Consider the following 12500-nt stretch of genomic DNA (forward strand, 5'->3'; position numbering starts at 1 on the left):
GTCTTGTCTGGTCTTGTCTGGTCTGGTCTGGTCTGGTCTTGTCTGGTCTGGTCTTATCTGGTCTGGTCTTCTCTGGTCTTGTCTGATCTGGTTTGGTCTCGTCTGGTCTGGTCTCGTCTGGTCTGGTCTGGTCTGTTCTTGTCTGGTCTGGTCTGATCTGGTCTGGTCTTCTCTGGTCTTGTCTGATCTGGTTTGGTCTGGTCTTGTCTGGTCTGGTCTGGTCTGGTCTTGTCTGGTCTTCTCTGGTCTTGTCTGGTCTGGTCTGGTCTTGTCTTGTCTGGTCTGGTCTGGTCTGTCTTGTCTGGTCTGGTCTGGTTTCGTCTTGTCTGGTCTGGTCTGGTCTGGTCTGGTCTTGTCAGGTCTTGTCTGGTCTGGTTTCGTCTTGTCTTGTTTTGTCTCATCTCATCTTATGAAGAACCGTCGTCTCACAGAGATAGGATTGACAGCGCACTTTTGGACGTCTGTCTCCAGCCCTTATCTTCACTTGCTTTGTGTGGACTGATGGCCTAGAGGTATCGCGTCCGCCTAGGAAGCGAGAGAATCTGAGCGCGCTGGTTCGAATCACGCCTCAGCCGCCGATATTTTCTCCCCCTCCACTAGACTTTGAGTGGTGGTCTGGACGCTAGTCATTCGGATGAGATGATAAACCGAGGTCCCGTGTGCAGCATGCACTTAGCGCACGTAAAAGAACCCACGGCAACAAAAGGGTTGTTCCTGGCAAAATTCTGTAGACAAATCCACTTCGATAGGAAAAACAAATAAAACTGCACGCAGGAAAAAATACAAAAAAAATGGGTGGCGCTGTAGTGTAGCGACGCGCTTTTCCTGGGGAAGAGCAGCCCGAATTTCACTCGGAGAAATCTGTTGTGATAAAAAGAAATACAAATACAAATACACATTTACTTTTATTTTAATCTTTGGATAATACGGTTTATCTTGTGTTCAGCAAAATCAATGACATCATTTGAAATGTACACACAAAAAAAGGTTCTAGTAGCTTTTTTTTTTTCTTTTCTTTTTCTTTTTTTTTTTTTTTTTTTAATGCAGTTCAAATCTGGTCCCACTTCACACCAGGGCTCAGCATTAAAGGGGTTAACCCTCCAGTGTCGGTGACTTGTAACTCCTCGCTTCATGACACTGGTATCTTTTCCACCCGGGGTGGACTGTGACACCCTGCAGTGTGGAGTTACACCCGCTTCTACCCTTTTTCCTCCACGATTCTTCCGGGGAGGGTGTCCCCGACATCAAAACCACGGGTGAGATGTGATGAGGCCATCTGGGTGTGCTGTCATTATTCATATGTACGTATAGATATATATACACTGTATGTGCTGTCATTATTCATATGTACGTATAGATATATATACACTGTATGTGCTGTGATTATTCATATGTACGTATAGATATATATACACTGTATGTGCTGTCATTATTCATATGTACGTATAGATATATATACACTGTATGTGCTGTCATTATTCATATGTACGTATAGATATATATACACTGTATGTGCTGTCATTATTCATATGTACGTATAGATATATGTACACTGTATGTGCTGTCATTATTCATATGTACGTATAGATATATATACACTGTATGTGCTGTCATTATTCATATGTACGTATAGATATATATACACTGTATGTGCTGTCATTATTCATATGTACGTATAGATATATATACACTGTATGTGCTGTCATTATTCATATGTACGTATAGATATATATACACTGTATGTGCTGTCATTATATGTATGTATGTATATATACATATATATATATATATATATATATATATATATATAGAGAGAGAGAGAGAGAGAGAGAATGAATGAATGAATGAATGAATGGTTCATTTATGATAAGCCATGACCCATATAGAGCCATGATACTTATGTATAGATATATATAGATATATAGATATATATATATATATATACACTATTTGTGCTGTCATTATATGCATGCATGCATATATGGAGAGAGAGAGAGAGAGAGAGAGAGAAGGGGGAGATAGAGAGAGAGAGAGAGACTGAGTGAGAGAGACAGAGGGCCAGACAAATTCTTTATTTTCGAGGATAATAGATAAGCTCTGGCGCGCTTTTTTTTCATCCAGTCTCCGCCCTTAAACAGGGTCTACACTACACAATACGACATTATATATGTCATTGCATGCACTACACAATGATACTTAAAGTCATAGCATGCGAACACAATACTACATAAAGGCATGAGTATGGTCACACACACACACACACACACACACACACACACACACACACACAAACACACACACACACACAAACACAGAGAGAGAGAGAGAGAGAGAGAGAGAGAGAGAGAGAGAGAGAGGCAGAAGCATGGTATTAATTAACTACATAGGAAAAAACAGAAAACACACACATATTCTCTCTCTCTCTCTCTCTCTCTCTCTCTCTCTCTCTCTCTCTCTCTGTCATTTCGACAATTATGCTGTGTTAAAAAAAATTGTATCATTTATTCACTCATTGTTTCTTCTTTCTGCAAAGAGAGAGAGGGAGAGACAGGAGAGAGGGAGAGACAGAGACAGAGAGAGACTTTCGAATCTTTCAGTCTGAACAAAGAAACGTTCGCTCTGCGTGTGGTTCTCATTCATTATCATAGCCACCACAATCCACCGATGCTTTTTCCCGCTCCTCAGATGTTTAACTCTCTCCATACGAACGGCGAAAGAGACGACGTTAACAGCGTTTCATCCCAATTACCATCATCAAAATTTTGCAAGCGGAACGCTCTTATACTGAAGAGATGAATGTTGACAAAGAATACCACAGTTCTGACGACGGAAGCTAAAGGTTGGGTCATTCAGACACCCACTGGACATCCGAGGGGTCTGTGCAGAGGAGAAGAGAGGACTGGCCGTACTGAGTGAGTTAATGATTTAATTATACGTGTATACGTACTAGCTGGCCTTTGGGATCCATCCCAACGCTGACTGTCCTAAAACCCTCATGGCCGAAAGAGTGGGGGTGTACCGTGGGCGAAACACTCTCCACTATAATCAAATTCTAGCCCAGATATTCGGGACAGTGGATGTCTCCTCTGTCGTCATAGTCGGACACGACTATCATACGGGGACACCCGTGGCAACGTGAGTTCATTTGGGAGAACTGCTCGAATGTTTTCATTGAACTGGTGCACGACACAAAGAGAGCCATTGGCATAGCTTTTACACAATTCAGTTCCGCGAGAAACCTTTGGATTGCAACGTAAGAAAGAAAGTTTAGAACATTAAAGCTAAACACACATAGACTTGTGCGGCTATGACAACAAATGATTTTATTCCACTGTGTCTAGGGCTAGGCAGAGGAATTTATAACAGGCTAAATCTTCTCGTTCTACCGATGTTAACTCACTCAGTACGGCCAGTCCTCTCTTCTCCTCTACACAGACCCCTCGGATGTCCAGTGGGTGTCTGAATGACCCAAGCTTTAGCTTCCGTCGTCAGAAATTGTGGTATTCTTTGTCAACATTCACGTCTTCAGTGTAAGAGCCTTCCGCTTGCAATATTTTGATGGTGGTAATTTGGGGTGAAACGCTGTTAACGTCGTCTCTTTCGCCGTTCGTATGGAAAGAGTTAATCAATCTTACAACCATCCGAAACCAGGTAATGTTCACTCCTGGGTGCGAGTGAGGAAAACCGGAGTAAAGCGCCAGTACCCAAGGATTCAGCACCTCTCTCTCCTTTCCCTCTCTTTCTCTCTAACTCTCTCATTCCCCTCTTTCTCCCTAACTCTCTAATTTCCCTCTCTTTCTCTCTAACTCTCTCATTCCCCTCTTTCTCCCTAACTAATTTCCCCTCTCTTTCTCTCTAACTCTCTCATTCCCCTCTTTCTCCCTAACTCTCTAATTTCCCTCTCTTTCTCTCTAACTCCCCCTCCTTTCCTCTCTCTTCCTCTCTCTCATTTCCCTCTCTTTCTTCCTAACTCTCTCTTCTTTCCCTCTCTTTCTCCCTAACTCTCTTTAATTCCCTCTCTTTCTCTCTAACTCTCTCTTTTCCCTCTCTTTCTCCCTAACTCTCTCTCTCATTTCCCTCTTTCTCCCTACTCTCTCTCATTTCCCTCTCTTTCTTCCTAACTCTCTCTTCTTTCCCTCTCTTTCTCCCCAACTCTCTTTAATTCCCTCTCTTTCTCTCTAACTCTCTCTCTTTTCCCTCTCTTTCTCCCTAACTCTCTCTCTCTCTCATTTCCCTCTTTCTCCCTACTCTCTCTCATTTCCCTCTCTTTCTTCCTACTCTCTCTCATTTCCCTCTTTCTTCCTACTCTCTCTCATTTCCCTCTTTCTCCCTACTCTCTCTCATTTCCCTCTTTCTCCCTACTCTCTCTCCTTTCCCTCTCTTTCTCCCTAACTCTCTCTCTCATTCCCCTCTCTTTCTCCTAACTCTCTCTCATTTCCTCTCTTTCTCCCTAACTTATTTTTTTATGTTATAATTATTTGTTTATTTATTTATTTATTTATGTAAGCTTATCTATTTTTTATTCACCTTTTTTTTTCTCAAGGCCTGACTAAGCGCGTTGGGTTACGCTGCTGGTCAGGCATCTGCTTGGCAGATGTGGTGTAGCGTATATGGATTTGTCCGAACGCAGTGACGCCTCCTTGAGCTACTGAAACACTCAGCACCATGCCGAAAATAGGGGAGGGCTTCGAACCCTGACCACTGGTGGACTATGGATCAAAGTCCAACGCCTGACCGATTCCGGTTGAACCGGTACACCACACAAAAGCAGACACCCCACTGGTCATAGCTTCACAATTCAAACCCAGGGCAAAAACTTTGGACTCGATGCAAATGCGTATTCACCTTGAAATTGCTTGTGTCACACTCACCACACAAAACATGTGTGAGGAGGAAGAGGAGGAGGAGGACGAGGGGGCGGGGTGAGGGGGCTTGGGGGGGGGGGGGGGGGGGGGTAGGGCGTGGAGTGAGAGGAAGAAAACAATGTCCTCATTATTGTCAAACCTGAAAATCCAACAGCAGCGAGAGTAACACGGAAGTTTGACCTAGTTTACAACTTTTTTTTTTCCAACTCCTCCCCCCCCCCCCTACTCCCCTCCTCTCCACCATCCCACTACACTTCCCCAGTCCCCCTCCCCCCCCCCCACCCGCTCCTCCTTCTCATTTTCCCGTCTTGTACCATACTGTCCCGTTGTCATCCATTGATGTGTTGAATTGATTCGATCCAAAAGCCGAGGGTGGGCTAGCGGGTGACTACCCGTCCACATCTTGTTTGGTCTTTCTTTCTTTCTTTCCCTCTTTCTTTTCGTTTGAACGTGTTAACATTGATGTTGATTTGTCGTCTTCAGGTCAGGCTGGTCTCTGGAGTGGGTTTGACATTGTTTATTTGTTGTTGTTGTTTTTTTTTCACCCGGACGTAAAAGAAGCTTATTAACACCATACACACACACACACATGCACATACACACACGCTACCGCACGCACGCACACACGCACACACATGCACACACACGTACACGCACGGACGCACGCACGCACACACACACACACACGCACGCACGCAAGCACGCGCTCGTACACACACACACACACACACACACACACACACACACACACAAATGCAGCGTCATGCTTGTTGAATTCCTCCACCACCAAAACCACCACCCGGGCTGTTTTGTAAGTCTCTCCATGTGTGTGTGTGCGTGTGTGTGTGTGCGTGTGTGTGTGAGTGCTTCTGGCCCCATTAAAAAAAAAAAAACTCAGGGATAAGGGAGGGGGTGGAGGGCATGCAGATTAAGGTGCACCGTCTCCAAGACCTATGCTAAATTGCGTGACCTTACCTGAGGGTCAATGTGAAGGTCGCAAGAGCGAACGAACTTCCTGGAATGCCAGTGCACGATTTCATTTGAAGGATTGAACTTATCCCCCGACCCGCACGCAAAACACACACACACACACACACACACACACACACACACACACACACACACACACACACACACGCACGCACGCACACATGCACGCACACACGCATGCACGCACGCACGCACAGCTTCATTTCCAAATGTATAGGACTCCGTGACAAACTCATTTGCCACCCCTTCCTTTTACCAGTGGTAGGATTTTCCGAACTGCAAACATTGCATGAATAAAGACACCCAGTGTGCCCTTTGTAATAATGCAACATGCTGGCAGAAGAACAGACAAAAAAAAAAGAGAGAGAGAGGGAGAAAGGGGGGTATTATTTATTCAATATACACACACACAAAAAACACGTGCGCGCGCTTTCACACACACACACACACACACACGCACACACGTACACGCACACGCACACACATACACACGCGCGCGCACTACCACATACATACTAACACACACGCGACTACGCACGCACGTGCGTATATACCAGCGGATCAACAGACACATACACACACGCGCGCGTGATTAAAAACTTTTTTTTTTCATTGTACAATGCAGACGATGAAGGCATCTGAGTAATAATTTCAGTTCATTTTCAGTTTCAAAATATTTCATTGACTGCTTCAAACAATTGAAATGAAAAAAAAATGGTGGTGGGGGTGGGGGTGGGGGGGGCCTCATTCCATGTGACTAGATCTTGAGGTGGATAGTTGTTGGTGCGTGATATAAACACAAACGAATAACCGGTACACCCTTCCCTGATCAGCGCGTACACATCAATCATCAGGTCATTGAACAACATTCAGGTAAGAAGAATATAACATTTTAAGACACAAGTGAAATGGAAGTAAATTATGAAAAAAAAATGCACACTTTCTTGATTACTATGTGAATAAATAAATCTTCAGACAAACAAACAAAAAAAAAACGTTTCGGTAAAAAAAAAGAACAATAAAGATTTTTTTTTTATTATATGTGTGTGTGTGTGTGTGTGTGTGTGTGTGTGTGTGTGTGTGTGTGTGTGTAACATTCTAATATACAAGAGAAATGAAAATAGCCTAAATGAAAAACCCGTACACACTTCCTTGATCACTATGTAAAAAAATGAATCTTCAGGCAGTACGAAAACATTTTAGATGAGAAAAATATGACATTCAAAGACACAAGTGAAATGTAAGTAAATGGAAAACCCTTGCACCCTTCCTTGATGAGAATGTAAATAAATCTTCACGCAAAAAGAACACATTTTAGGGGAATAAAATCAAAGCATTCTAAGACGCAAGCTAAACAAGAAAAGTGAATAACAAGCGAAATACAATTAATGAAGAGATAAATAAACGAAGTAACGAAGAATACGAATGAATGAATAAATAGTCAATCAATAAAGCGAAATGAAAAAAAAAAAAAATATATATATATATATATATAGAGAGAGAGAGAGAGAGAGAGAGAGAGAGAATTATAAATATAAAGCGACATGAAAGGAAGGAATAAATAGATAGATAAATAAGTAGAAATAAGTAGATAAATGAGTTGACAGATGAACAAATGAATAACACTTACACGGTACCTTGATTACTATGTAAATAAATCTTCAGGTAAAAAGAAAACATTTAGGTAAGAAAACAAATGTCATTTTAAGACACAAGTAATATATATGGAAAATGAATTAACCGTGCACCCTATACATACATTGAAATTGATCATTTATCTGACGGGCGCAATAGCCGAGTGGTTAAAGCGTTGGACTTTCAATCTGAGGGTCCCGGGTTCGAATCACGGTGACGGCGCCTGGTGGGTAAAGGGTGGAGATTTTTACGATCTTCCAGGTCAACATATGTGCAGACCTGCTAGTGCCTGAACCCCCTTCGTGTGTAAATGCATGCAGAAGATCAAATGCGCACGTTAAAGATCCTGTAATCCATGTCAGCGTTCGGTGAGTTATGGGAACAAGAACATACCCAGCATGCACACCCCCGAAAGCGGAGTATGGCTGCCTACATGGCGGGGTAAAAAACGGTCATGCACGTAAGCCCACTCGTGTACATGCGAGTGAACGTGGGAGTTGCAGCCCACGAACGCAGAAGAAGAAGAAGAAGATCATTTATCTTTTTGACGCTTCTTGAAATCAGAGCGCAATAAAATTCTCGTAACTGTGTATGACAAAGAATAAGTCATCTTTGTTGAAACTGTCTAATCTTCTTCTTTCTTTTTTTTCTTTTTTTTTATGTTGCTGTTGTTGTTTTGTTTTTTGTTGTTGTTTTTTTTGTTTTTGTTTTCATGCAAGATTTTTAAAATACTACTATTCTGATCAGCTATGTTTCTATACACATTGGGTTAGTTATCTTAAGTGCACTTTATGTTATTTGAAATTAGATGCTTTTGTGTTTAGATAATACCCTAAACGCAGCGTTATTTCTGTAACTTGATCTCAAGTTCGTCATGTACATGCATTGTCGTCATGTATTGTTTTCCTTTATGTCTGTTTTGTTGTAGGATGTGTTTGTTGTTGTTGTTGTTATTATTATTTTGTTGTTGTCGTCGTTTTTTTTCATGTGGCCCCTTGACGACTTTTTTGGATTAAATCTTGACTTTGCCAATGTCAAATAGAAGAAGAAACGGAAGAAGATGGTTGGATGGATGGATATGGATACTTATATAGTGCCTATCCTCGGCCAAAGACCAAGCTCTAAGCGCTTAAGAAACACGGAGTCATTTGCACAACAGGCTGTCTGCCTGGATAGAGGGGGAGGGGGGGCCGGGGGGGGGTGGAGGGGTACCAGAAATAGGGATCGGGCGGGAGGGAGGTATGACAGAACGTGCGTGTTTGTGTGTGTGTGCGCGAGCGCGTGCGTGTCTGTGTGTGTGTGTGTGTTCTTATCCCTGTGTTTATAAATGTGTGTGTGTGTGTGTGTGTGTGTTTGTGCCTGTGTGTGCCTGTGTGCGCCTGCGTGTGTGTGTCTATGTATGTGAGCGCGCGTATTAGGAATTTCAGTTTCAATTTCAAGTAGGTGTCAAAAGTGTATGGACCGAATCTATTTGCGCTTCTCCACATCTGCTGAAAAACCAAAATCAAGATGTCTGATTTTTACATGAACGTTAGGCACTCATCGAGCCTGGAGAGCTACATTCACATGAAAAATAAAGAAAAAAAAACATTTATTAAAAAAATAATAATAAAATAACCAAAAACATAACTAAAAACCAAGACTGAAGTGTTAGTTTAAAGGGTGGTTAAGTTCCATGGCTGTATGTGTGGGTGCGCGTGTGTGTGTGTGTGTGTGTGCGCGCGTGTGAGATTGCGTGTGATTGCGCGCGTGCGTGAGTATGTGTGTGAATGTGTGTGTGTGTGTGTGTGTGTGTGTGTGTGTGTGTGTGTGTGTGTGTGTGTGTGTGTGTGAGGGGTGGCGGGGAGGGTGGGAGGGCGTGTGTGTGTTTTTGCGTCATGGGATGGCTGGCGCTCTCACTGTGTATGTGAAAGTTCGCTGACGCTCAACAGTGGAAGGTGTCAATAGAGTGTGTGTGTGGGGGGGGGGGGGGGGGGCGGGGGGGGCGGGGGGGTGGAGGGGGAATGGGAGAGGGCATGGGGTGGAGGGTGACGGGTATGTGTGTGTGTGTGTGTGTGTGTGTGTGTGTGCGCGCGCGCGCGTGTGTGTGTGTGTGTTGCAAAATTATGCAGATGCACGTGTAACGATATCCATGTACCTGTGTATGTGTCAGCTCCCTCGTCTAGCCCCGACAGACAAAGAACCTGTGACTCTTTGTATTTTACTTATCATGTGATTCACACTTACTATTCCTTTCATTTCTTTTCCTATCTTTCTGTCATCATGCCCACACAATCCATTCGTGTCTTTGTCTGTCGTAACAATGTGGAGGTTGTTTAATTTTGACCCAGTGCCTGCTGTCATATTTATCAGACCTGCGCGCACCTGCAGTTGTATTGTGATCACCAAGGTTAAGGAGGTTAGTGGGTTATGTGTTGATGCGTAGTTTATGTCTTGAGACAGTCAGCATACTTATTCTTTCTTGTTAGGTGTGTGTTTGTGTGGAAAGGGTGGGTGGATGGGTTGGGTGGGTACGGGGAGGAGTGTGTGCGTGTGTGTGTGTGTGTGTGCGTGTGTGTGTGTGTGTGTGTGTGTGTGTGTGTGTGTGTGTGTGTGTGTGTGTGTGTGTGAACGCTTTCCAGCAGAAATTTAAAACACATAGAATATGTCTGAACGCATTTCCAGTTGAAACGTAAGATACGGATGATGTCTGAACGCATTTCCAACAGAAACCTAAAACACATAGAATATGTCTGAACGTATTTCCAACAGAAACTTAAGATACAGGTGATGTCTGAATGCATTTCCAACAAAAACTTAAGATATAGAAGATGTCTGAACGCGATTTTAGTATACAGATTGGATACACAGAGTGTTGAACGAATATGCGAATAAACATTGGCAAGACAAATTCCTTATTGACCAGGTTAATATATAAGCAAGGAACATAGTTTTTTTTCATTTAGCCTTCGCCCAAAAGATGAACAAAACCAGTAGAAACAAATTGTAAACAAAACGGATAAAAGACCAAAACATCGTCAAAACTTATCTAACAGAAAAGTGTATACATTTTGACAGACTTGCCCTTAATGATGTACTGGTGCTTTTTGGACATGACACAACAAAAACTGATGGATGTTTCTCACATACTTTATCGATAGCTAAATTCTATGTGTATTAAATGTAGAATCAACAAAATAAAACCAACACTACAATTGTTCCAAAAAAAAAAAGATCTCAAGCAAGCACATGAAGTAGACAAGTATGCTTTTTAACACAACTGTGGAACATGACAAATCTGTGCAAAAATGGTCTCTATATACATGTTTAGTACAAGATTAAGCTATAGAATGACATCATGGAACTATGTTATTGAATATGTACTGTTCTGTTTACATTATGTTGTTGTGGACTTGTCAGTATCACGAACATCATTATGTCTTTATCCTGTACCTTCTAACGCACAAAGTATATGAATTTTATATCTGTAAACCTTTGTCTGAATAATAAATATTAAAAAAAATGTTGAACAAAAAACATCGTCAGAACATACATTGGCTGTCTGAACGCATTTCCAGTACAGAGATAGAACACATTTAGGCTGTCTGAACGCATGTCCAGCACAAAGATTTGTATTTGTATTTCTTTTTATCATAACAGATTTCTCTGTGTGAAATTCGGGCTGATCTCCCCAGGGAGAGCGCGTCGCTATACTACAGCGCCACCTTTTTTTTCTTCTTTTTTTCCCCCCTGCGTGTAGTTTTATTTGTTTTTCCTATCGAAGTGGATTTTTCTACAGAATTTTGCCAGGAACAACCCTTTTGCTGCTGTGGGTTCTTTTACGTGCGCTAAGTGCATGCTGCGCACGGGACCTCGGTTTATCGTCTCATCAGGATGACTAGCGTCCAGACCACCACTCAAGGTCTAGTGGAGGTGGAGAAAATATTGGCGGCTGAGCCGTGATTCGAACCAGCGCGCTCATATTCTCTCGCTTCCTAGGCGGACGCGTTACCTCTAGGCCATCACTCCACTCCAAGATAGAACACACTTAGGTTGTCTGAACGCATGTCCAGTACAGAGATAGAACACATTTAGGCTGTCTGAACGCATGTCCAGTACAGAGATAGAACACATTTAGTCTGTCTGAACGCATGTCCAGCACAAAGATGGAACACATTTAGGCTGTCTGAACGCATGTCCAGTACAGAGATAGAACACACTTAGGCTGTCTGAACGCATGTCCAGCACAAAGATGGAACACATTTAGGCTGTCTGAACGCATGTCCAGCACAAAGATGGAACACATTTAGGCTGTCTGAACGCATGTCCAGCACAAAGATGGAACACATTTAGGCTGTCTGAACGCATGTCCAGCACAAAGATGGAACACACTTAGGCTGTCTGAACGCATGTCCAGCACAAAGATGGAACACATTTAGGCTGTCTGAACGCATGTCCAGCACAAAGATGGAACACATTTAGGCTGTCTGAACGCATGTCCAGCACAAAGATGGAACACATTTAGGCTGTCTGAACGCATGTCCGGTACACAGAACATATTGAGGAGGTCTGAACGCATGTCCAGAACACAGATAGAACATATTGAGGAGGTCTGAACGCATTTTCAGTTCAAAGACAGAACACATTTAGGCTGTCTGAACGCATGTCCAGCACAAACATAGAACAGATTGAGGAGGTCTGAACACATGTCCACTACAAAGATAGGGTACAAGTAGTAGTCTGAATGCATTTCCTTTTCAAAGATTGGATACACAGAGCATATCTGGACATATTTATAGCACAAAGATAGGATACACGGAGGCTGTCTGAACAGAACTTTGGTATAAAAGGACGTGGTTCGGTCCACCTTGAGCAGATGAACCGTGAAGAGTGAGTTCAAATGGTCCACCTGAAGGCCTGCCCGTTTACCCTCTTGACTGGTGCCGATGAGTATGTTCATCTCTGAAGGGCCGTCACCTCACTGTGTCGTGTTAAAAGCTGGGTTTACAGGTCAGGATGTCAGTCATCATT

This window comes from Babylonia areolata, chromosome 1, assembly GCF_041734735.1.
Source record: "Babylonia areolata isolate BAREFJ2019XMU chromosome 1, ASM4173473v1, whole genome shotgun sequence".
Classification (NCBI taxonomy): Eukaryota; Metazoa; Mollusca; class Gastropoda; order Neogastropoda; family Buccinidae; genus Babylonia; species Babylonia areolata.